We start from the raw sequence: 25,536 nt of genomic DNA on the forward strand, positions 1-25,536 counted from the left end.
AATTTGGTTCTTCTTGGTTAGGAACCAGGTCCAGAATTTCCTGGCCGATTCCCTTGGCTGCTGAGTTATATGACTTAAGTCGTCAGCGTCCGGCGGTCGCACGTAAGTGCCCTGGAAATTGTCCAGGAATGCCTCGGCCAGGTTCTCCCAACTTCCTATGGAGTTTGCTGGCAATCTATTGAGCCAATGCCAAGCCGGCCCTTTGAGTTTGAGCGGGAGATACTTGATGGCATGTAGGTCATCCCCGCGGGAATGTGGAGGAAGAAGTCTTCTATCCATACGGCGGGGTCTGTAGTACCATCGTATGATTCGATGTCTACGGGTTTAAACCCTTCTAGGAATTCATGATCCATTACTTTATCAGTGAAGCATAAGGGGTGTGCGGTGCCTTTGTGCCGGGCTATATCACGACGCGGTTCATACGAGTCTTGTCTGCCAAGTCCGGCTCGGCCGGATTTGCTTTTAGTGTATCCGGTGTGACGATCATCGTCGCGTATTGGTGCATGCCCCCGTGATCCGTAGATCGATCTTGCATGTTTTGCCTTGTTTTCCAACACGTCTCACTGGTCCCGTGTGTTGCCCCGGGCCTTGGTATTTCTGTTTGAGTGGCGGCGGGGTGCAGGCTGAACTTCAGGCCAAAATGCCTATCTGGCTCGGCCATGAGGTGGCCGGTTAGCCGCATCGTACACTGGTGATGCAGGTTTCAATGCTTCATCCTCGAGGTGGGGTAGCAACCTGCGCTTTGGGTAATTCTTGGAGGGGCGCTCGAGTTCGTATTCCTCGGCCGCAAGGACTTCGGTCCATCTGTCTGCTAGCAGATCTTGATCAGCTTGAAGTTGTTGTTGCTTTTTCTTCAGGCTATTTGATGTGGCCATAAGCCGGCACTTGAAGCGCTCTTGCTCGACGGGATCCTCAGGCACGATAAATTCATCGTCGTCAAGGCTTACCTCGTCTTCAGAGGGAGGCATGTAATTGTCCTCCTCCGATTCTCCATCTGCTGCCCGCTCTGGAGGGCTAGCTTGTTCACCCTCCTGCTCTAAATCGTGCTGGAGGGGATTATTGTTGTCTTCGGCACTATCCGGAGTGTTATTGTCTCTTGTGCCGGTATCACTACTTTTGCTATGGCGGTACTTAGAGTGGCGCCGCTGACGTCAGCGCTTGGGTTGCTTCTTGGAGGGGTCTTCCTCTGTTGTCTCGTCGCCATTGACTTCTTTGGGGGTGTCCACCATGTATATATGACATGATGAGGTGGCGGTCCAGCACGCTGTGGGCAGTGGTTCCTGTTCGTCTCCTACATCGTTGTCCATACCATTGATGTCTTCGAAGTCGAAGTCGAGCATGTCGGTTAAATCGTCGACAGTGGCTACTAAGTGGGTGGTGGGTGGGCAGCGAATTTCTTCGTCGTCCGCATCCCATTCTAGTCGGACATAGTTCGGCCAAGGTTCTCCTGACAAGGAGAGAGACCTTAATAAATTTAGCACATCGCTGAAATGCGAGTGCTGAAAGATATCCACGGAGGTGAACTCCATGATCGGCGCCTAGTCGGATTCGATGGGCGCGGAATGCAGGCGGCTCGGAGTCTGTGGACGGAGACGAGTCCAGTGGTTCGGCGACACGGCCCTCGTTAGGGGTGAAGTCAGTATCCGGCTCTATCGCCACTGAAAGTACAGCCTCCATGGCGGGGTCTATTCCTCCGCTCTCGAATGGCGCGATTTGCTCCGGATTGACAGCCGGAGTAGTTGCAGATGCGATCTCCCGAATACTGTCCGACGGCAGAGTTACGCCATGCTCGTCGTGACCATGCGGCGCACCTGACACGGGCTCGAATCCGTCAAAGATCAAGTCTCTATGGATGTCGGCAGTGTAGTTTAAGTTTCCGAATCTGACCTGACGGCCAGGGGTGTAGCTCTCGATCTGCTCAAGATGGCCAAGTGAATTGGCCCGCAGTGCGAAGCCGCCGAATACAAAGATCTGTCCGGGGAGGAAAACCTCACCCTGGACTGCATCGCTACCGATGATCGAAAGAGCCATCAAGCCTTACGATGACGACACAGTGGAACTCTCAATGAAAGCACCAATGTCGGTGTCAAAACTGGCGGATCTCGGGTAGGGGGTCCCGAACTATGCGTCTAAGGCGGATGGTAACAGGAGGCAGGGGACACGATGTTTACCCAAGTTCGGGCCCTCTTGATGGAGGTAATACCCTATGTCCTGCTTGATTGTTCTTGATGATATGAGTATTACAAGAGTTGATCTACCATGAGATCGTAGAGGCTAAACCCTAGAAGCTAGCCTATGGTATGATTGTATGTTGTCCTACGGACTAAACCCTCCGGTTTATATAGACACCGGAGGAGGCTAGGGTTACACAGAGTCGGTTACAAGGGAGGAGATCTACATATCCGTATTGCCTAGCTTGCCATCCACGCCAAGGAGAGTCACATCCGAACACGGGAGGAAGTCTTCAATCTTGTATCTTCATAGTCCAACAGTCGGGCCAAAGGATATAGTCTGGAGACCCCCTAATCCAGGACTCCCTCAAGGACCCTTTTCATCGAATCCAATCCGACTAAAGTGGGAGAGACAGACACCCGCTAGCCACCTTATGCAACTAGTGCATGTCAGTCGGTGGAACATGTCTCATGTAAGCGTACGTGTAAGGTCTGTCTGGGCCGCTTCATCCCACGATGCCGCTGAATCAAGATAAGACTAGTAACGTCAAGTAAATTGACAAAATCGATGCCCACAACAACTTGTGTTCTACTCGTGCATAGAAACTACGCATAGACCTAGCTCATGATGCCACTGTTGGGGATCATTGCAGAAATTAAAAATTTCTACGCATCACCAAGATCAATCTATGGAGAGACTAGCAACGAGAGAGAGGGGAGTGCATCTTCATACCCTTGAAGATTGCGATGCGGAAGCGTTACAAGAACATGGATGGAGGAGTTGTACTCACAGCGATTCAGATCGCAGTTGATTCCGATCTAAGCGCCGAACAATGGCGCCTCCGCGTTCAACACATGTACAGCCCGGGGACGTCTCCTCCTTCTTGATCCAGCAAGGGGGAAGGAGAAGTTGGGGAAGAGCTCCGGCAGCACGACGGCGTGGTGGTGGAGCTTGCAGTTCTTCGATAGGGCTTCGCCAAGCTCAACGGAGGAGGAGGGGGTGTTGGAGAGGGGGAGGGCTGCGCCTTGGATGTGGTGCTTCTCCCTCCCTCCACCCCTCTATTTATAGGGCGAAGGGGGACGGGGGCAGCCCCTCTAGATGAGATCTAGAGGGGGCGGCGGCCAAGGAGAGGGGGCTTGCCCCCCAAGCCAAGGGGGGCGCCCCCTTTAGGGTCCCCCCAACCCTAGGTTCATGGGCCCTAGGGGGATGGCGCCTAGCCCACTAAGGGGCTGGTTACCTTCCACATACAGCCCATAGGGCCCTCCGGGGCAGGTGGACCCTCCCGGTGGACCCCTGGAACGCCTTCGGTGGTCCCTGTACAATACCGATAAACCCCCGAACACTTCCGGTGACCGTATGATGACTTCCCATATATACATCTTCACCTCCGGACCATCCTGGAACTCCTAGTGATGTCCGGGATCTCATCCAGGACTCCGAACAACATTCGGTAACTGCATACTATTTCCCATAACAACTCTAGCGTCACCGAACCTTAAGTGTGTAGACCCTACGGGTTCGGGAATCATGGAGCCATGACCGAGACATCTCTCTTGCCAATAACCAATAGCAGGATCTGGATACCCATGTTGGTTCCCACATGTTCCACGATGATCTCATCGGATGAACTATGATGTCAGTGTTGGGGAACGTAGCACTAATTCAAAATTTTCCTACGTGTCACCAAGATCAATCTAGGAGATACTAGCAACGAGAGAGAGGGAGTGCATCTTCATACCCTTGAAGATCGCTAAGCAGAAGCATTACAAGAACGCGGTTGGTGGAGTCGTACACGCAGCGATTTAGATCGCGGTCGATTCCGTTCTAAGCGCTGAAAAACGGCGCCTCCGTGTTCAACACACGTACAGCCCGGTGACGTCTCCTCCTTCTTGATCCAGCAAGGGGAGAGGAGAAGTTGAGGGAGAACTCTGACAACACGATGGCGTGGTGGTGATGGAGATCGTGGTTCTCCGGCAGGGCTTCGCCAAGCGCTACGGAGGAGGAGGAGGAGGTGTAGGAGAGGGGGGGCTGCGCCAAGGGAAGGGTGCGGCTGCCCTCTCTCTCCCTCACTATATATAGGGGGAAGGGGGTGGAGGAGGCACCCTAGGGTTCCCTAGGGGAGGGGAGGGGGCCACAGGGAAAACCCTAGATGGGTTTGGGCGCCCCCACCCCTAGGAAACTTGCCCCCCAAGCCAGGAGGGGTGGCGGCCCTAGGGGAGGCGCCCCCACCTCTCCAAGTTACGTGAGATGGGGTGGGAGGGGCGCTCAGCCCCTTAGTGGGCTGATGTGCCCCCTCCCCTTGGCCCATAAGGCCCCCCAACACTTGTTGGGGCCTCCGAAACCTCTTTCGGACACGCTGGTCGTCACCCGGTACCCTCGGAACAATTCCGGACTCCAATACCTTCGTCCAATATATCGATCTTCACCTCCGGACCATTCCGGAACTCCTTGTCATGTCCGGGATCTCATCTGGGACTCCGAACAACCTTCGATAACCACATACTATTTCCCATAACAACTCTAGCGTCACCGAACCTTATGTGTGTAGACCCTGCGGGTTCGGGAACCATGCAGACATGACCGAGACATCTCTCCGGCCAATAACCAATAGCGGGATCTGGATACCCATATTGGCTCCCACATGTTCCACGATGATCTCATCGGATGAACCACGATGTCGGGGATTCCATCAATCCTGTATACAATTCCCTTTGTCTATCGGTATGTTACTTGCCCGAGATTCGATCGTCGGTATCCCCATACCTCGTTCAATCTCTTTACCGGCAAGTCTCTTTACTCGTTCTGTAACACATGATACCATGGCTAACTCATTAGTCACATTGAGCTCATTATGATGATGCATTACCGAGCGGGCCCAGAGATACCTCTCCATCACACGGAGTGACAAATCCTAGTCTCGATTCGTGCCAACTCAACAGACACTTTCAGAGCTACCCGTAGTGTGCCTTTGTAGCCACCCAGTTACGTTGTGACGTTTGGCACACCCAAAGCATTCCTACGGTATCCGGGAGTTGCACAATCTCATGGTCTAAGGAAATGATACTTGACATTAGAAAAGCTTTAGCAGACGAACTATATGATCTTGTGCTATGCTTTGGATTGGGTCTTGTCCATCACATCATTCTCCTGATGATGTGATCCCGTTATCAACGACATCCAATGTCAATGGTCAGGAAACCATAACCATCTATTGATCAATGAGCTAGTCAACTAGAGGCTTACTAGGAACATGTTGTGGTCTATGTCTTCACACATGTATTACGGTTTCCAGTTAATACAATTATAGCATGAACAATAGGCAATTATCATGAACAAGGAAATACAATAATAACCATTTTATTATTGCCTCTAGGGCATATTTCCAACAGTCTCCCACTTGCACTAGAGTCAATAATCTAGTTCACATCATTATGTGATTGTAATGAATCCAACACCCCTGGGGTTTGTTCATATCTCGCTTGCGAAAGAGGTTTATTAGTCAATGGGTCTGAACCTTTCAGATCCATGTGTGCTTTACAAATCTCTATGTCATCTTGTAGATGCAGCTACCACTTGCTACTTGGAGCTATTCCAAATAACTGCTCTACTATACGAATCCGGTTTACTACTCAGAGTCATCTGGATTAGTGTCAAAGTTTGCATCGACGTAACCCTTTACGATGAACTCTTTTACCACCTCCATAATCAAGAAAATTACTTAGTCCACTAGTTACTAAGGATAAGTTTGACCGCTGTCATGTGATCCATTCCTGGATCACTCTTGTACCCCTTGACTGACTCATGGCAAGGCACACTTCACGTGCGGTACACAACATAGCATACTGTAGAGCCTACGTCTAAAGCATAGGGGACGACCTTCGTCCTTTCTCTCTCTTCTACCGTGGTCAGGTCTTGAGTCTTACTCAATACTCACACCTTGTAATACAGCCAAGAACTCCTTCTTTGCTGATCTATTTTGAACTCCTTCAAAATCTTGTCACGGTATGTATTCATTTGAAAGTACTATTAAGCGTTTTTGATCTATCCTTATAGATCTTGATGCTCAATGTTCAAGTAGCTTAATCCAGGTTTTCCATTGAAAAACACTTTTCAAATAACCATGTATGCTTTCCAGAAATTCTACATCATTTCTGATCAACAATATGTTAACAACATATACTCATCAAAAATTCTATAGTGCTCCCACTCACTTCTTTGGAAATACAAGTTTCTCATAAACTTTGTATAAACCCAAAATCTTTGATCATCTCATCAAAGTGTACATTCCAACTCCGAGATGCTTACTCCAGTCCTTAGAAGTATTGCTGGAGCTTTACATACTTGTTAGCATCTTTCAGGATTGACAAAACCTTCTGGTTGTATCACATACAACCTTTCCTCAAGAAAATCGTTGAGGAAACAATGTTTTGACATCCTATCTGCAAGATTTCATAAATAGTGCAGTAACTGCTAACATAATTCCAACAGACTCTTACAATCGCTACGAGTGAGAAAGTCTCATCGTAGTCAACTCCTTGAACTTGTCGGAAAACATCTTAACGACAAGTCGAGCTTTCTTAATGGTGACACTTACCATCATTTTCCGTCTTCCTTTTAAAATTCATCTGCACCCAACAGCCTTACGACCATCAAGTAGTTCTTCCAAAGTCTATACTTTGTTTTTATACATGGATCCTCTCTCAGATTTTATGGCCTCGAGCCATTCATCGAAATTTGGGCCCACCATCGCTTCTCCATAGCTCGTAGGTTCATTGTTGTCTAGCAACATGACTTCCAAGACAGGATTATGTACCACTCTGAAGTAGTACGCATCCTTGTCGACCTATGAGGTTTGGTAGTGACTTGATCTGAAGTTTCATGATCACTATCATAAGCTTCCACTTCAATTGGTGTAGGTGCCACAGGAACAACTTCCTGTGCCCTGCTACACACTAGTTGAAGTGACGGTTCAATAACCTCATCAAGTCCCCATCATCCACCCACTCAATTCGTTCGAGAAAAAAATTTCCTCGAGAAAGGACCCGTTTCTAGAAACAATCACTTTTGCTTTCAGATCTGAAATAGGAGGTATACCCAACTGTTTTGGGTATTCTATGAAGATGCATTTATCCGCTTTGGGTTCGAGCTTATCAGCCTGAAACTTTTTCACACAGGCGTCGCAGCCCCAAACTTTTAAGAAACGACAGCTTAGGTTTTTCTAAACCATAGTTCATACGGTTTCGTCTCAACGGAATTGCGTGGTGCCCTATTTAAAGTGAATGTGGTTGTCTCTAATGCCTAACCCATAAACGATAGTGGTAATTCGATAAGAGACATCATGGTATGCACCATATCCAATAGGGTGTAGTTATGATGTTCGGACACACCATCACACTATGGTGTTCCAGGCGGTATTAGTTGTGAAACAATTTCCACAATGTCTTAATTGTGTGCCAAACTCGTAACTCAGATATTTATCTCTATGATCATATCATAGACATTTTATCATCTTGTCACGACGATCTTCAACTTCACTCTGAAATTACTTAAACCTTTCAATAATTCAGACTTGTGTTTCATCAAGTAAATATACTCAGCATCTACTCAAATCATCTGTGAAGTAAGAAAATAACGATATCCACTGCGTGTCTCAGCACTCATTGGACTGCACACATCAAAATGTATTACTTCCAACAAGTTGCTTTCTTGTTCCATCTTACTGAAAACGAGGCCTTTCAGTCATCTTGCCTATGTGGTATGATTTGCATGTCTCAAGTGATTAAAAATCAAGTGAGTCCAAACAATCCATCTGTATGGAGTTTCTTCATGCATATCTACCAATAGACATGGTTCGCATGTCTCAATCTTTTCAAAAACGAGTGAGTCCAAAGATCCATCAACATGGAGCTTCTTCATGCGTTTTATACCAACATGACTCAAATGGCAGTGCCACAAGTATGTGGTACTATCATTACTATCTTATATCTTTTGGCATGAACATGTGTATCACTACGATCGAGATTCAATAAACCATTCATTTTAGGTGCAAGACCATTGAAGGTATTATTCAAATAAACAGAGTAACCATTATTCTCCTTAAATGAATAACCGTATTGCGATAAACATAATCCAATCATGTCTATGCTCAACGCAAACACCAAATAACAATTATTTAGGTTTAACACCAATCCCGATGGTAGAGGGAGCGTGCGATGTTTGATCACATCAACCTTGGAAACACTTCCAACACATATCGTCATCTCACCTTTAGCTAGTCTCTGCAGCCTGTTATTTCGAGTTACTAACACTTAGCAACCGAACCGGTATTTTTTACCCTGGTGCTACTAGGAGTACTAGTAAAGTACATAATAATATAACGTATATTCAAAATACCTCTGTCGACCTGGCCAGCCTTCTCATCTACCAAGTATCTAGGGCAGTTCTGCTTCAGTGACCATTCCCCTCATTACAGAAGCACTTAGTCTCGGGTTTGGGTTCAACCTTGGGTTTCTTCACTAGAGCAGCAACTGATTTGCCGTTTCATGAAGTATCCCTTCTTTCCCTTGCCCTTCTTGAAACTAGTGGTTTAACCATCAACAATTGATGCTCCTACTTGATTTCTACTTTCGCGGTGTCAAACATCGCGAGTTGCTCAAGGATCATCATGTCTATCCCTGATATGTTATAATTCATTGCGAAGCTCTAATAGCTTGGTGGCAGTGACTATGGAGAACCATCACTATCTCATCTGGAAGATTAACTCCCACTCGATTCAAGCGATTGTAGTAATCAGAAAATCTGAGCACATGCTCAACGATTGAGCTTTTCTCCCTTAGTTTGCAGGCTCAAGAAACTTGTCAGAGGTCTCAAACCTCTTGACGTGGGCACTAGTATGAAATCCCAATTTCAGTCTTTGGAACATCTCATATGTTCTACGACATTTCAAAAACGTCTTTGGTGCCACAATTCTAAACCATTAGCATTACACACTGAACTATCACGTAGTCATCAAAACGCGTATGTTAGATGTTTCCCAACATCTACAGACGATGCTCGAGGTTCAGCACACCGAGCGGTGCATTAAGGACATAAGCCTTCTGCGCAGCAATGAGGATAATCCTCGGTTGATGGACCCAGTCCGCATAATTTCTACTATCAACTTTCAACTAAATTTTCTCTAGGAACATATATTAAATAGTAGAACTAAAGTGTAAGCTACGACATAATTTGCAAAGACCTTTTGACTATGTTCATGATAATTAAGTTCATCTGATTATTTAATGAACTCCCACTTAGATAGACATCCCTCTAGTCATCTAAGTGATACATGATCCGAGTCAACTAGGCCATGTCCGATCATCACGTGAGACGGACTAGTCATCATCGGTGAACATCTTCATGTTGATCATATCTACTATACGACTCATGTTCGACCTTTTGGTCTCTAGTGTTCTGAGGCCATGTTTGTACATGCTAGGCTCGTCAAGTCAACATAAGTGTTTCGCATGTGTAAATCTGGCTTACACCCATTGTATGTGAATGTTAGAATATATCACACCCGATCATCATGTGGTGCTTCGAAACAACGAACCTTCGCAACAGTGCACAATTAGGGGGAACACTTTCTTGAAATTTTAGTGAGGGATCATCTTATTTATGCTACCATCGTTCTAAGAAAATAAGATGTAAACATGACAAAAATCACATGCAAATCATAAAGCGACATGATATGGCCAATATCATCTTGCGCCTTTGATCTCCATATTCGAGGCGCGGCATGAACACCATCGTCACCGGCATGACCCCATGTTCTCCATTATCATGATCTCCATCATCGTGTCTTCATGAAGTTTTCTCGCCAACTATTACTTCTACTACTATAGCTAACGGTTAGCAATAAAGTAAAATAATTACATGGCATTTTCATTGACACGCAGGTCATAAATATTTTAAGACAACTCCTATGGCTCCTACCGGTTGTCATACTCATCGACATGCAAGTCGTGATTCCTATTACAAGAACATGATCAATCTCATACATCACATATATCATTCATCACATCCTTTTGGCCATATCACACAACATAGCATACCCTGCGAAAACAAGTTAGACGTCCTCTAATTGTTGTTGCATGTTTTACGTGGCTGCTATGGGTTTCTAGCAAGAACGTTTCTTACCTACGCAAAACCACAACGGTGATATGCCAATTGCTATTTACCCTTCATAAGGACACTTTTCATCGAATCTGATCCGACTAAAGTGGGAGAGACAGACACCCGCCAGCCACCTTATGCATCAAGTGCATGTCAGTCGGTGGAACCAGTATCACATAAGCGTACGTGTAAAGTCGGTCCCGGCCGCTTCATCCCACAACGCCGCCAGATCAAGATAAGACTAGTAACAGTAAGCATATTGAACAAATCATTGCCCACAACTGCTTTGTGTTCTACTCGTGCATAGAATCTACGCATAGACCTAGCTCATGATGTCACTGTTGGGGAACGTAGCACTAATTCAAAATTTTCCTACGTGTCACCAAGATCAATCTAGGATATACTAGCAACAAGAGAGAGGGAGTGCATCTTCATACCCTTGAAGATCGCTAAGCGGAAGCGTTACAAGAATGCGGTTGGTGGAGTCGTACACGCAATGATTCAGATCACGGTCGATTCCGATCTAAGCGCCGAACAATGGCGCCTCCGCGTTCAACACACGTACAGCCCGGGGACGTCTCCTCCATCATGATCCAGCAAGGGGAGAGGAGAAGTTGAGGGAGAACTCCGACAGCACGACGGGTGGTGGTGATGGAGCTCGTGGTTCTCCGGCAGGGCTTCGCCAACCGCTACAGAGGAGGAGGAGGTGTAGGAGAGGGGGAGGGGCTGCGCCAGGGGAAGGGTGCGTCTGCCCTCTCTCTCCCTCACTATATATAGGGGGATGGGGTGGAGAAGGCACCCTAGGGTTCCCTAGGGGAGGGGCGGCGGCCACAGGGAAAACCCTAGATGGGTTTGGGCGCCCCCACCCCTAGGAAACTTGCCCCCAAGCCGGGAGGGGTGGCTGCCCTAGGGGAGGCGCCCCCACCTCTCCAAGTTACGTGAGATGGGGTGTGAGGGGCGCTCAGCCCCTTAGTGGGCAGATGTGCCCCCTCCCCTTGGCCCATAAGGCCCCCCAACGCTTGCCGGGGCCTCCGAAACCCCTTTCGGACACGCTGGTCGTCACCCGGTACCCCCGGAACAATTCCGGAATCCAATACCTTTGTCCAATATATCGATCTTCACCTCCGGACCATTCCGGAACTCCTCGTCATGTCCGGGATCTCATCCAGGACTCCAAACAACCTTCGGTAACCACATACTATTTCCCATAACAACTCTAGTGTCACCGAACCTTAAGTGTGTAGACCCTACGGGTTCGGGAACCATGCAGACATGACCGAGACATCTCTTCGGCCAATAACCAATAGCGGGATCTGGATACCCATATTGGCTCCCACATGTTCCATGATGATCTCATCGGATGAGCCACGATGTCGGGGATTCAATCAATCACGTATACAATTCCCTTTGTCTATCGGTATGTTACTTGCCCGAGATTCAATCATCGGTATCCCCATACCTCGTTTAATATCGTTACCGGCAAGTCTCTTTACTCGATCCGTAAAGCATGATCCCGTGGCTAACTCATTAGTCACATTGAGCTCATTACGATGATGCATTACCGTGTGGGCCCAGAGATACCTCTCCATCACACGGAGTGACAAATCCCAGTCTCGATTCGTGCCAACTCAACAGACACTTTCAAAGATACCCGTAGTGTGCCTTTATAGCCACCCAGTTACGTTGTGACGTTTGGCACACCCAAAGCATTCCTACGGTATCCGGGAGTTGCACAATCTCATGGTCTAAGGAAATGATACTTGATATTAGAAAAGCTTTAGCAGACGAACTATATGATCTTGTGCTATGCTTAGGATTGGGTCTTGTCCATCACACCATTCTCCTGATGATGTGATCCCGTTATCAACGACATCCAATGTCCATGGTCAGGAAACCATAACCATCTATTGATCAACGAGCTAGTCAACTAGAGGCTTACTAGGGACATGTTGTGGTCTATGTATTCACACATGTATTACGGTTTCCAGTTAATACAATTATAGCATGAACAATAGAAAATTATCATGAACAAGGAAATACAATAATAACCATTTTATTTTTGCCTCTAGGGCATATTCCCAACAGTCGGGGATTCAATCAATCCCGTATACAATTCCCTTTGTCTACCGGTATGATACTTGCCCGAGATTTGATCGTCGGTATCCCTATACCTTGTTCAATCTCGTTACCGGCGAGTCTCTTTACTCGTTCCGTAACACATCATCCCGTGATCAACTCCTTGATCACATTGAGCTCATTATGATGATGTCTTACCGTGTGGGCCTAGAGATACCTCTCCATCACACGGAGTGACAAATCCCAGTCTCGATTCGTGCCAACTCAACAGACACTTTCGGAGATACCCGTAGTGTGCCTTTATAGCCACCCAGTTACCTTGTGATGTTTGGCACACCCAAAGTATTCCTACGGCATCCAGGAGTTGCACAATCTCATGGTCTAAGGAAATGATACTTGACATTAGAAAAGCTTTAGCAGACAAACTACACGCTCTTGTTCTATGCTTAGGATTGGGTCTTGTCTATCACATCATTCTCCTAATGATGTGATCCCGTTATCAACGACATCCAATGTCCATGGTCAGGAAACCGTAACCATCTATTGATCAACGAGCTAGTCAACTAGAGGCTCACTAGGGACATGTTGTGGTCTATGTATTCACACATGTATTATGATTTCCGGATAACACAATTATATCATGAACAATAGATAGTTATCATGAACAAGGAAATATAATAATAACCATTTTATTATTACCTCTAGGGCATATTTCCAACAGCTATATCCTTCGTCCAAGAACTTCTACCTCCGGAACTTGTCATGATTAGTAGAAAAAAACAAAATTCAAGAATAATGTTCCTATGAACTAATGGGATATGGTGGTAAAGCGCTCACAGTAAAGCAAATATCAATATCTTACAAGTTCTTACCAAACAGCAGGTGGTGACAGGCAACCAACAGTGTCAAATAACTCCAAAGATTGAGTAAAGCGATTGACAAGTTAACGTACCTATACACGGTGTAGAAATATGTGGAGCTTGGAAGGCTTAAATATATGGTAGCAAAAGATTAGCAATAATGAATTCAGACATGCAATGTTGAATAAACGCTCAACGACGGTACTGTGCTGGTCCTATGCTAGACCGGACTAGAGACGCGAGCCTAGAACACTAATGAGGTCACGTCGTAACACAACTAGCACCAATAAAGGATATGTACTAGCTCTGGACAGCAAGATATAAGTGAAGATCATAATGGCAGTAAAGTTAATGATGAGAAACAACTGCCAAGCAGGATATACGAACAACTTTCTCTCCAACTTTCCTCTGAAAAAGTGTGTGCCAACTTTCTGATAATGTTTCTCAAGAATCGCATTGGCTCAAGCTTTCAAACGCAAAAAGAACACTCAATTCTGAGTTGATATGAGAAGTTAAAAAAATCTAAAACAGACCTGAAAAACTAGAACAAGCTGTGTTCGCGAACTTCAGAGGGCAAAAAGCCCTATTTAGAAGCCAATTTTGAGGTGTCAAATATTGAACTAGCTTATGCAACTATTTAGATGCGGCTCGCTTTAATTTGACTACTCACGGAGCCAAAACGGACTTCGTATGAGAAAGGCATGACTGTTTTAATGAACAGTGCACAAAACAGATTTCAATCCAAATTCGACTACGAGATTGACTCTTGATAGATCCGAATTTTATTTGTTTCTCTCTTTTTTTCCTCACACTTTTTTTCTTTTTCTTTCTCTTCTTTTTTTCTCTGACTTTTTTTAAACTTTTTTTCTTTTTTTCTCTATCTCTTTTTTGTCTCTCCCTCTTTTCAAAACAAACTAGATAAGATGCAGATTGGATCAAGCGAAGATGTGAACGACCTGAACTATGATGAAGACAATGAACGGTTGGTAGCACGTGGTGGAAATTGATGGAAGGGATGGTGGACAGTGGAAGGAATAACGATGCAGCGGCGGTGTGACTAGTGTGAACAGAACTCAGAACTCTAAACGAACTAGACACTAAGACAAGCAACTCGACACGACGATGCAACCGCTAATTCAATAATGCAAACAATGAAAAGAAAATTGCAAAGGCTTGGACTGGCTTGGACAGAGGATAAACAGATCTAACCTTTTTTGGGCTTTTTTGACAATAGGTAAGAAAATAAATCTAATCTAGGGAAAACTAAAAATTCTCACCAAGCAACCTAAAAACTGATACCACTTGATAGAGGCAAAAGTGTCTCGTCTTTCGATGAGATGGTGGCTATCATTTTTTATGGAGTAGATTTTGACGATCCAACTACGAACGTGTGAGGACGTCGCGCCTTAGCAATCGCTAAACCAACTCCGAGAGGTTATTGAGTACGCCGGAGCACGATCAACCTGACCAAGAGGGTCTATTTCCTGCAAGCAAACGAAGAACAAATAAGAAACTGAAATTGTAATCTGGATATTGCGAATAAAAGAGGAAAGCTTTATTGATCAAGGTGGAGTTTTGTGACGTCTTGGTCTGGTCGTTGAATACAAACAAAGTATGCGAAGTTGCAGCTATGGCGAACTTTTAATCTAAACAAAACCCAAAGAAAGCTACTAGATGGATCTACTTATATAGGAGCAGGTGACAGCCAAGGAGGTGGGAGGACGTCCCAAGGCAGCCTAAAACCAACCCTAGGTTGTACAAGGCTATGGTCCCAAGTGGAGGTGCTGCAACACCTTTGGACTTGTAGTTTGACTCGGATTCTGCTGCAGCGTCAGATTGTTTCATCGATAACACAACACTCTGGATGAATTTGAAGGTGAATCCAATTGGCTTGTAAAGATCACGAAATATATTTTCCAACAAAAAAAGAATCACCCAATTTAGAGTCCGTATGAAAGAGTTCTTGGCGTTTTGAGTCAGGTATGTCTGTGCAGTCCGAATCTGAATCCAAAAAGTGAGAGACTTGGACTCTATCTTTTTTTGGCCCAAAAGTGACGTGTGAGGACTTTTTAAACAGCACCTAAACTTCTCTTTTCCCCTTATCTTTATATGTGAATTATACAAATGTCCAATGCACCTGTAATTAGACATGACACAAAAGTTTGTGAAGTATTTTTATCCTGGATTTATTTCAGGATTTCCGGCGATGTGCTTTCAGTGGGAGGAGACGTTCCCGTCGACGACGAGGCGCCTACGGTGACTTCGTAAATCTCAAGATAATATGCCGGCTCAGTCTCTCGGAGGTGCTCATAGGGGTAGGGTGTGCGTGTGTGCGTTCATGGAGGTGAGTGTATGCGCGTGTATATGAGCGCTTGTGTCTGTACTGATGCTAAAAAAATGTCCTCATCACAAATCCAACTTCCCTAAACAAATTAGAATAGATCAAAACTTTCCTTATCGTCTCACATGTCAACAAATCCAAACTTCCCCCAACTCTCCCCACACGCATGGAAATAAGAACGAAAAATGAAGACCAAGCATGGACGTCGCTGATAAGGAAAAAAAACTCATGTACGGACATGCATGCGCCCCATCCCTTCTCCTCGCCGATCCGCAAATCTGCACTAACAACCTCCGAAACAACTCCACCCTGCACCGATTGCCACCACCAGGGTCTACGCACAGACGATCGGTGGTCGTTTGCCCCCGCCGGCTACAACCTTGGCCAAATTTTGCTGCCACGCCCGAAGTCTAATGCATTCACCTTATGTATGGAATCACTATGTTGGCATACAGACTGTAAGTACATATAAGTAGTACCCTTGCTGCTGCTTTTGTGTCTGATTCCTCGGTGCCAAGTGGTCAGAAGGAAGCAATGTGTCTGTGCGTGACCCCTCGATGTCAGGTGGTAAGAAGGAAACAATGGCTTTTGTGCTGATGCTTAAGTGTTCTATTTGGTTTAATAAATTGGTCACACTCCCCAGCACAATCACCACATCTCGTCTCCTTCCCTTCCCCAGCCAGCCTGGCTTGCCCTCTCCTCCCTGGCCCGCCACCGACATGCTCAGTGTTGTGCATGAAGTAGAGGTCCTCCTCCCTCGAAGCGGGTCTATGCGAGGAGTTGATCTAGAAAATCATACTGTTAGATATAAAAAAGGTGACATGAAATAAACAAGAACTATGTAATTCAATATGTTAAGAAAGTGTGCTTTGAAATATGTAATATGAGATTCTAACATTGGCTGGCCTGTAACACTTCTTAAACATGCACTGAAATCTGTTGTTTTCTGCTTGATTTCGGATGGTGGAAATCCCTATTTAGAAAAGCATTTCAATAGAATTTGTGGCGATTCTTTTGTCAGAATGATAATATATTGTTTATTTATGTAGTCGCCCATCACACAGAAACGGTCAGAAAGATGGAATAAGAGAACAAGAGCTGCCACACTCAATGCTCCCGTAATATGCTTTTATCATGTCGATTCATAACTATATTGATATGTTGAATTCATCCACTTGCACGCTACAAAACATAAATATGACCATGACATATGATGTTTTCACACTATATTTGAACTGATTTCTCATACCAGTACATGTCACCATTACTTATAGTCTATCTTCTATATACCCTTCCATAACTATCTTTTGGATGTAGCAGAAAAGGAACATCGAGTTGATCAGATCAAAGAAGAAAGCTCATATCAATAGCCCTATTATTTAATGTATGTGTCTGAACTCAAGTTGCTCATCTTGATGAGTAATCGGTACGACAATAGCTATATGCGTGGCGGCTATGGAGGCGCCCGCCCGAAAGATCAATTCAGAGACACATCAAGCCCACTGCCTCAAAGTGAAGGCAAAGGAGGGGGTGGCCGACCAAAAGAAGGGCCTCAGGGCAGGCGGTCGGGGCCCAGACATGGTGCAGTGGCCATTTAGGGCCTCGGACACGGGGTGCCGCCACCGTCACCTTCTATGTACACTTCAAGATGTTGAAGCATTGGCAGCCATGAGGAAACCAAGATGTTGACCATTAGGATGGACGGGTTGGATGACGATGCGGTGATTATCGTGCGTGTCGTCCGTGTCAATATGTTGAAGCGCTTGGCAGCCGAGATGAGGCTGCTGAGAAGGAATCGAGTGGTGAGGAGGCAGCGTTAGAGTGAGCGAGGAGGCTCGGATAGTCGGTCAGGGCAAAATGTCTTTTCGCATGGGCTGTCGAACGAATACTTTTGTGATCGGACATATGTAAAAAGTATGAACATCCGCCACTTTTTGGTTGTTATCGGGCACTATGCATGCCACATTTCAACCCACTCTCATATTGCTACACATTTAAAATGAAATTGGCCGAACCTGGGCAAACGTTTAAGAGATGCAGTTGGATGGCCGCGGGAGCCGACCATGTTTGCGGACTGATCCAGATCAATCCGCACATAAATAGTGTATTCATTTTAGGGGACAACGTTGGAGCCCTAAGATTCTTTTATTTTCAACCTTTGTTTTCTGAATTTTGACATATGCCTGTTTAAGTAAGCTTTTTCAATTGTAGCTCTTTTCTTGCTCATTTCTATCATTAGACTCACTTTCACTTTTATTCTTTTTTCTTACTCATTTCTATCATCAGACTCATTTTATTTTCATTTCTATCATTAGCTCTTTTCTTACTCATTTAAGGTTGACATGGAGGAATTGCATGATGTATTCTCTCTGGTGGGGTCTATATTTCAAACAATGGAACAGGTCGGTAGATCAAAATTATAGGTGCAAAGCATGCATGATATATGACAATGTACAAAATATAGTACAAGAACAAATGCATTCTCTCCGTTCAGAAATAACTATCGCTCAAACGGATATATATATAGCATGTACTTTCACCAGAACAGTTTTTTTGGTTGTCCACTGATAAAGATATTGAAGATTGCAATATGGTATTTTCATCTTCCCTTTTACTCCCTCCGTCTCAAAATAAGTGTCTCAAGCTTAATACAATTTTGTACTAAAGTTAGACAAAGTTGAGACACTTATTTTAAGACGGATGGAGTATTAGGTAATAATATGTTTGTGGACATAATTTTGAAGATTATAAGATGATATTTTTTTATCCATAAGCCAGTATCAACACACGAGCACTTCACTAGTGTCATAATTAGAAACTGAAAACAAGTTGGGGCCATCTTCAGTTGTCAAATTTCGACATTGTCTTCACTGCTTTCCCTTAGCTTAGACATTCTATCCTTCATGCCACTCAAACCAACCATAGAAACACTAAATTCAACGAAACATGTCGTCTTGGCAGCTAACTCTATCACACCCTGAGCTCTTCTTCCATACTCTCTCCGTTCCAAATTACTCGTCGCGAAAATGGATGTATCTAGAACTAAAATACATCTAGATACATCCATACCTGTGACAAGTAATTTGGAACGGAGGGAGTACATCATAATGCGCATGAGAGTAGAGAGGTAGGTCAAATGAGATTATATATAAAGTCCTGTCAAACAAACAGGAAATTAAGGAAGAAATAGATCAAGTATCCTACCGATAGGAATTTTGTTGTGGAGTGCCTTGTACAAAAAGATGCTGGTTAGTAGTCTCCACCGCCTTAGATAAGGCATCATACAGCTCCCAGTGCTTCTGCTTCGCGTTACCCACCGCATCATACAGCGCCTCCTTTTTCTGCTGGATCTCGCTTGCTGGATTGATACACATAGATAATTAATAATTTGTATCATCGTTCTTAAGTGCTGGTTGTGATTGGTAAATAATAAAGAAGAATATTCTCCTATGTCTGTCAATTAAGTGAGGTTCGATATATAGAGAGTGCAGCGTGCATGTGTAGCAACTAGTAACAAAGCCATACTGTATATAGATATGGTGGAGCTATTGTATAATATATGTCTGCTTTGGTTTGGTTGCTAATTAAGTAAGGCTAGCCATAGTGGGATAATTTAGGTAGTAACTTAACACATCCTAAGAAAATTTTGCTTATGTGACATATATTTAATAAGGAAAAAGGTGTTTGTGGTAACATAATATGTTACTGTAACATAGCATTTTTCAAGAGAAAATGAATCTGTGAGCTAATAAATGAAGCCATCTATGACATTACTACTATGTTATTTTGCACTATAATAACTTAGATTAGTATCATATGCATGATACTAATATAAGTTATTCCCCACCATGACCAGCCTAAAGGCCCTGTTTGTGAATTACTAGAAATCAGTTTTCAGTGTACACAGATTGATCGTTAATTAATAGCCAGGGAATCAGGATTTCGCAAGTGCCCATCGACAATGTGTGTGCTTATTTGGAAACAAACTTTGGAGAAGTGCAGCAAGAAGAAGAGGAGATGGTTCTAGAATTCCTTCTATTGGTACAACAACAACCGGGATGTAAGACTATCCACAGTGAAAGTAACATATGTGGTAACATTACACATCTCTAGCCAAAACAAATGATGTGACAAGTAATTAATGAGAAAAGAGAGACATGTGGTAACATAGCTAGTTACTAAGATCGCACATGTCAAGACAAGATGAGTCTACAACCTAATAAATGAAATGTTGCATGACATTATGCATATGTTACTCTTCACTGTAGAAATAGTAATAGGCTAGTAACATATGCAAGTTACTAGTCTAACTTACTACCCATTGTGACTAGTCTAAAGGTCTATATGCATGCATGTTGTTGTTTCCACTCTACAGAATTCGATTATCGCAGCTACATCGATCCTTGACGCGGTGAGATACACAAATCATGAGAAAAACAATGTCAACTTTATTTATAAAGTGACCGTATGTATCGCCTAGATGCAGAGGCCGGGGGTCATCCTCTTTTTCTAAAAAAAATCTTTATTTAAATACAGTACCTTGCCGGAGAGCTCGCGGCCACTGGCGGACCTCTCTGGTGGGCAGGGTATGGCGCCTGCCATACCTTAGTTTTGAGCAAAAAAATATTATTACTAGTATGTATCGATCGATAGCACAAATGCACAATACGCTGCCTTGTCGCTGCTAATGGAAGATGGGCCTACACAGCTAGCGGCCTGATGGGCCAGTAGCCGAGAGCCCGAAACAGCCAGCCACGCTCCACCGTCCACGAGTGCAGAGACGCACACGCAGTCGACCGCTCATCTATTCTCTCCACACGACCCTGATCCTAATCCCTAAGCTCTAGCGTGGCGGCGGTGGCTAGCCAGGTCGCCTGCAGCAGGCGGGGCAGCCAACGGCAAGGCAGCCAACGGCAGGGCAGCCAACAGCGGCTATAGTCTGGGGGGCTAGAGGGCGCCGGCACAGCGGCAGCAAGCGGCAGCCCCAGCCGGGGCCTAGGCGCCTCACAGTAGAAACAGCAGTCCGGACGTCCGGGCGTCCGGCTACTTCTGATTCCGGCGCAGTTCCGGCCAGATTGCCCGAAGATGGAAAGGAAGAGGGAGGAAATATGAAATCCAAAGGAAAGGGGATGAGGTGATTTCTCAGTTTTTCTGAAATTTTGTAGCAAATTTTAACAGTAGCTTGAAGCCTCAAATTGAAGCAGATTGTAGTGGCATATTAATGTTGTGAACACTCTGGTTGTAAACTGCAGATTTGAAAAAATATTTTGAAATGCTTGGCAGTAGCAGCAGCTCGAAATCGAACCCAAATACCCGTGAAAGTGTCAATGTTTCGGCACCTGCCACTCATCAAGATCAAGTGAGTTCCATGGAAATAGAGCATGAAAAATCGATGCAAACAGAACAAGTGGAAGAACAAATTACATATTCTCTTGAAGCTATAGTGGAAGAACAAACTACAGATTCTATTGAAGCTATAGTTTTAGGCTGTTTTTCTATTGAAACATGTCTACAATTTCATTGTATTTTGTTATTTGTTTGTAGTGTGCATTGTTAGTGTGTATTGACCTCCTTTGATTCCCATAAATAAAAAATTTAGGGAGACTTCGCCCCACCTTAATTTTTTCCGTGGTCTGCCTCTGCTCGCGGCAGCGCATGAGCCTGCTTGGCATGAGCTGGCGTCGCTCCCCCGCCTGCGTGCGCTGGAGCAAGGAGCCACCGAGCCTCCTCGCCGCGCATCGAAGCGCCGCCATCATCGCTGGCATATGAACAGTTGGTTATGGATTAGGATGACAAGTCCTTCACGAATCACCAACGGTCGGTCGGCTGCCGCTCCTCAACCCTCCGCCCACAGTATCGATCGGATCGCAGTCTAAGACTCGTTAATACTTCCTCTATAAACTAATATAAAAGCGTTTAGATCATTAAAGTAGTCATCTAAACGCTCTTATATTAGTTTACGAAGGAAGTAGTTGCTATCCTTCCGCCTCCGCCTACAACAAGAAGAAGGAGGGACGGTTTATTTTTTTGACAGGAGAAGGGAAAGGTTTTTTCTTCTTATATAATTATCTACAGTATTTTACTTTAGCAGAACCTTGGTTCCAATAACGCCCGAACTCGGATTCGGTTGCCTCCGGAGACAACAAGTCAACAACAATGGTTAGGTTCTTTTATCTGTTAACTTTTTTTTTCTTTGCAGAAAATATATATTTTCAAAAATACACCCAATGAAACTGAATATTACTAGTAAAAAAAGATCACGTGCGTTGCAATGAGAGAGAAAAAAACCATAATCTCCAATGGTCATGCCCACGTTTTGCTGCATCATGGAGATACACTATCACTTTCAGTTATGTGAAATCATGAACTATTTTTGAACCCATGAATTTTTTTTAAACTCGTGCACATATTTGAAATCATGAAAATTTTCAAATTCATGAACGCCTTTACCTTTTTTTGGATATTTTCTAAAATCAAGAACATTTTATACTATTTGTAAATATATTTTTAATTGTGGATATTTTTAATCAATTTTCACGAATCGGCGAACATTTCTAGAATTGACGAACATTTTTTTGGAAAATTGGTGGAACAATTTTTGAAATTCACGAATTTTTTTGATTTCACGAACATTTGTTTTTACTTAACAAACATTTTTTGAAATGCATGATCATTTTTCGAATTAGTGAACATTTTATGAATGAATAAACTATTCTATAAGTCACGAACAGCTTTGAATTTTTAGGATATTTTTTGACTAATGATTTTTTTTGAATTCGTGACATTTTTTTTGATTTCATTAACATTTTGTAATATGATTTTTTTTGAAAAAATCATGAATGATTTCCAAAACATTTGTTTTCAAAATTTGAAAAAAAAATTGAATAGGTCATTTTTTTACAAAATTGCAACCATTTTCCAAAATCCAAAAAAAATTATGATTTCTATACATTTTATTTCGAAATTCTCAATTTTTTAATTTTCGAAACTTTTTTGAAGTCCCAAATTATTTGAAGTAGAAGAAAATGAAAAAATAAATAAAACAGGCCGCTCAGACATGGGCCGGCCCAAATGGGCGTGCTACATCTTCTTCCAGCACGCAGAGCGCAGTATATGAGGTCCTACTGCATGGGCGACCCAGGCAGGCAGATGATTTCCCCGTGTGAAACCATTTTACCACTTAAATGTGGCACTGGTGGGTAGTATTTTGCAATTTTGGGGCAATTTCTTCGTTTATTATTATTATTATTATTATTATTATTATTATTATTATTATTATTATTATTATTATTAGGTTTAGATTGAGAAAACAATCCGTCGGCCTATCGGCCGCCTTGGTAACCGTTGGATATATCCTTTCACACGTGGGCGAAGCCCATGAGTTCCTGTTTTCTTTATCTCTTCTGCATCTATTGTTACGCCAATTTCTCATCTTTGAGCAAAAGAGTAGTTCGACTACCTGGAAACGTCATGAAAAAATGCAGTGACTGATGTGGTCGTCGTGTGTTCGGCTCTCGAAATAGGTTTTCGTCCCGCTTTATAGATAAAGCGTACGTTCATACAACCACGTCCCAACCATAGTCATAAAAGTAATTTGTTGGGGCCACAGCACAAACACGCCCAAACGAAAGAAAAGTAAAAATAAAAGGCCACCAGGGGCAAGCTACGAAGCAGGCGAACGGTCGGAGAGCCGATGCGCGGAAGACAGCAGAGCGTCCAGATAGAGCTGACACCGGTCACGATCCCTCGGCCTAGCGAACGGATGCAAGTGCTGCAAGAAGGCAAGAGATTTGAAGAACGAATCAGAAGCACGCCGCGGGAACACCTGCTCAATCACCATCTTATTGCGAGTAGTCCAAAGAGTCCACATCATAGCCGCGAAGATGAGCCCGAACAGTCGGCGCTTACGGCCAACCTGAGTGGCCCTCACCTGCAGAAACTCTGCAAGGTCATGGGCCTCCCATTCCAGTCCCAGAGCTTCACAAACAAAATACCAAAGTGCCTGTGCTGCTATGCATGAGAACAAAATGTGCGTTCCCGTTTTCGGGACGAGACAAAGGGGGCAAAGGCCATTGCCCGGACCATACCGTTTCAACACCTCGATCCTCGAAGGTAAACGATCTCTGAGAAGCTGCCACATGAAAATCTTGATCTTCAGGGGCATCGACGCCTTCCTCAATGGGGATAACCACTGGAGAACCGGCAGCCGGCATAGCGCCTGATAAGCCGAACTAACGGAGAATTCTCCCGAAGGAGAAAGACTCCAAGAAACAGTGTCAGAATCCTGGGACAGAGAAAGAGGGACTACTTCCCTCAAGATACAAGAACAGTCGGGTCGTCACAAATCGCAAAGAGCCTCGTGTGTCCGGCTTGCAAGAGATCGACTATCTTTCAATGTCTTGAATCTTGATTTTCAGTTTGGGCGTCTGGCTTTGCAACATAAAGAACACATCAATAACCAGCGTACATCAGCGGTGGCCTATGCTGTGGGTGGCTGGCCTTGCAGCGTCCCACTTGTAGCAGCGATCGTCAACCTCGCAACATCACAGCATCTGGATTGCAGCAGCTGGTGGCTAGGTGACTAGCCTTGCAGTGTCAGTCAACCTCGAAGCATCATGTGTGTGTTGTCTTCGATGCGAGATCCAGCCCCGTCTGCTCTCCCTCAATCTGGCCGGTCCACAAAACAGCATGTGTTGCGATCGGTTGTCTTGCAACATGGCTCAAGTTGCAAAGTGCATGTGTGTGTGGCGGGGGGTTATTGAGCACCGCACAATCAAAGGCTAGTTATCAGATAGTTACATCAACGTGAGAGGAAAATGCTCGATTGGAGAAAGTTAAGTTTGTAACTTTGGAATCTGATGAAGCACAAAATGTATCCTCACTTCCATTTGATCAGAATCAAGCAAAGCATAAGCAGTTGATACTACAGCATGCAACTGTAAATTACTGAGCAGAGTGCACAATTCCATGCGAGCAAGTGAGTAACCGGGCTAATTTGTTACACCTGAAGTGCCAACAGACATAAAGAGTAGATAAAAACATGAAGTTAACATTTGAAACATGACAATCCGGAGGCTGTTGATGCAACCATTGTCCGCCAAGGCTGGTCTTCACCTAGGAGTTGTCTTAATTCTAGCCGCCTTGCAATAACTTGATGTGCTACTTCCAGTTCCAGGGCCTTATCATCGAGCTATTTTAAGGTACCCCAGAATAAGTATGAGCCGTCCATTTGCGCTCATCTAATGGTTAATCTTCATCCGTACTCCATAACAGCCTTGAGGAGTACCACCTCTAGAAATGTAGGGATTACCTCCATTTCAAGGGTAAAAACGTAATCAAGAGATTTTCACTTAATGATGTGATTAAACCAAATAGAAAATAAATAGTATAACACTTTTACCTAGGTAACGCTACTCACGAGGGCAGCAGATTTGGCTAACCCTAATTATCAAAAAATAATCCTAAGAACCCTAATTCTTTAAATCACGATCAAGTTGTGATGACCGGAGAGTGGCTTCAGGCCACCACCGCACGTTCATCTCTCCGGTCTGCACTATGTGAGCCTGCAGGAACGCCGCCGCCCGCCGGCTGGCTTCTCCGAGCTTGTCGTGGTAGAATTCATGCTTCTAGTATGTGCCCTAGATGTGATATGTTCATCTGCTATGCTAGTTCGCATTATTAGTTTAATCTCTGCTGCTGTGGTCATGATTTATCTTTTGTTTATTTAGATTAAATCTCGTAGTAATTTGCTCATATTTCCAAGGCGTCGGGGCTGGAGGGCGGCGACGGGGGAGGGCTCGGTGCTGGGGGCGTGGAGAGGAGGAGGAGGCCGGAGGGGTCGACGACGAGGACCATGGGGTACTCATCCGGGCCGGGCGAGATGCGCGGGGGCCGGAGGGGTCGACGGCGAGGACCATGCGGTACTCGTAGTAA

At 44.5% G+C, this 25,536-nt stretch overlaps 1 long non-coding RNA gene across 1 annotated transcript; it reads left to right on the top strand.

The window, feature by feature from the left end:
* The first annotated feature begins 20,365 nt into the window (after positions 1-20,365).
* On the top strand, positions 20,366-21,217 carry LOC119271423. Its single transcript, XR_005134523.1, has 2 exons — positions 20,366-20,737; positions 20,856-21,217. It is a non-coding gene; the product is annotated as an uncharacterized LOC119271423 (long non-coding RNA).
* The last annotated feature ends 4,319 nt before the right edge of the window (positions 21,218-25,536 follow it).

Source organism: Triticum dicoccoides, chromosome 3A (assembly GCF_002162155.2).
Source record: "Triticum dicoccoides isolate Atlit2015 ecotype Zavitan chromosome 3A, WEW_v2.0, whole genome shotgun sequence".
Classification (NCBI taxonomy): Eukaryota; Viridiplantae; Streptophyta; class Magnoliopsida; order Poales; family Poaceae; genus Triticum; species Triticum dicoccoides.